Raw genomic sequence first — 2,246 nt, 5'->3', positions numbered from 1 at the left:
AACAGGAGGGAGTAGGGTAGGATAAAGTAAAGTAGTAGAAGTGTTAACAACCTCGGCCAGAGATCCTTTCTCGACTCCCTGCGAGAAAGCAATCCCAGAGCCATACTATCCATTTATCACCTCATATCCAAGTTTCATCACAAGTATCCAGTTCTAGTTGTATCGATCGGGATACAACTCCAAGTATCCGTTACCGTAGGACAGGCTATCGATAGATGTTTTCTTCCCTGCAGGGGTGCACCAACTTACCCACCACGCTCGATTAACTCCGGCCGGACACACTTTCCTGGGTCATGCCCGGCCTCGGCCAAACAATACGCCGCAACCCGGCCTAGGCTTAATAGAGAGGTCAGCACGCCGGACTAAACCTATGCCCCCAGGGGTCATGGGCCATTGCCCCGGGAACTCCTGCACGTTGCGTGGGCGGCCGGTGAGCAGACCTAGCTACCTCCTTAAAAAAGGCAGGAGCTTACCAGTCCAACCCGGCACGCGTCGCTCAGTCGCTGACATCTATTAAGCTTCGGCTGATGCATACGACGCAGAACGCCCATACTATGCCCACGTGATGGTTAGTGCTATCAGGCCAGAGGCCCCTCGGATCAAATATCCAAATCGTAGTGGATTAGGAACGCGCGGTAACAAGTAAAGACTCACGAAAGATGTGACCCCGTCGCCCCGTCTCGAGGACTTGCGGCAAGGGCTAAGAATGCCCGGCCACGCCTCGTAATTATCTCGCGGGCACCTTCCAGGTCAACCCGACTCCACATCACTCGCAATTAAGCTCGTGCGGGTACCCCTCAGGGCCGACCCGTCTTTAGTAACAGGGTTCAGTGTAAAGTCATAGTAACCATAGTAACCGTGTGTCTAACACGAAGGAGAAAACCTGAGGAATCACCCTTGACGGGTTTCCACTCGATGTAATCATCAAGGTGAACGTAAGAGGATCCACCCTCGAGGTTCACACTTGAGGGGTTGCACGACAGAGTCGTATCGAAAGTGGTTAAGGCGGAATCACCCTCGATGACCACGACCAAATAGCTACACTACAGGGTTAACATCAGAAGTGCTGAAGAGGTCTCACCCTCGGCACTCGATAGTAACCCAGTAGTGTCGAGCAACTAAGGGAAAGTGATGTGCGGTGCCGGGGCCTGGTCTTCGATCCCGTTGATCGGGTCTTCGATGATGAAGCAGGGGCAACAAGGACAAGGTGGGGGTCACTGATGGATCACTAACCATCCTATACTAAGCAGTTTAGGATAAGCAGGTAAGGTAACAATAAGCAGGTTACAAAAGCAGGCTATGCATCAGAATAGGAGTAAACAATAACAGTAACAAAATACAATGCAAGCATGAGAGAATGGAATGGGCGATATCGGGATGATCAAAGTGGGGGCTTGCCTGGTTGCTCAGGCGAGAAGGAGGGGTCGTCGGTAGCGTAGACGATCACCGGGGCATCAGCAACGGTCTCGGGGTCTAACGGAGAGAAGAGGGGGAAGAAACAGTAAATACATAGCAAGCAAGTGCATAACAAGATAACATGTAGAGCTAGACGTGCTCTAACGCGGTGCTACACGATATCGGTGAAGGGGGAAAACATCCGGGAAAGTTTTTCCGAAGTTTGGCATTTTCGGACAGATGAAACGGAGGGGGAAAGTTGCATGTTCGCTATGCTATGGGCGTGTGGCGGACGAACGGACTGCGTATTCGGATTCGTCTCGTCGTTCTGAGCAACTTTCATGTAGAAAACTTTTTCATCCGAGTTACGAATTATTTTCTACAATTTTTCCAAGTTTTAACAATATTCTGTATTTGTTATTAAATTCGAAATTTAAATAGCTAAAATGCTATGTGCGCCCAGATCTGTGTACACAGAGGTGTACCAGAGGGTGACATGCGGGCCAGGGGGACCCAGTTGACTAGTCAACATTTGACTGGTCAACAGGGGGTGGGGCCCCTGTCATGCACTGTTTAGCCTAGCCTAACATTTTAGTTAACTAAACTAGTGATTAGGCTAATTAATCTCGAGTTAATTAAGCTAATTAACTATTTAATTAATTAACTAACTAATTAACTTTTTGTATTTTTTATTTATTAAAAGGGAGCGTGGGGCCCCAACGTGAGTGACCCACGGGGCCTAAACGGGCGACGGGTTACGGGCGTGTGGGTGAGGGGCACACCCAGGCGCCCATCACGCGGGGGGAGGAGGCGAGGCCGGCCGGTCGGGGTTGTTCCCGGCAGCGGCGAGG

The sequence above is a fragment of the Triticum aestivum genome, chromosome 2D (genome assembly GCF_018294505.1).
Source record: "Triticum aestivum cultivar Chinese Spring chromosome 2D, IWGSC CS RefSeq v2.1, whole genome shotgun sequence".
Lineage (NCBI taxonomy): Eukaryota > Viridiplantae > Streptophyta > Magnoliopsida > Poales > Poaceae > Triticum > Triticum aestivum.
This window is presented reverse-complemented; position numbering follows the sequence as displayed.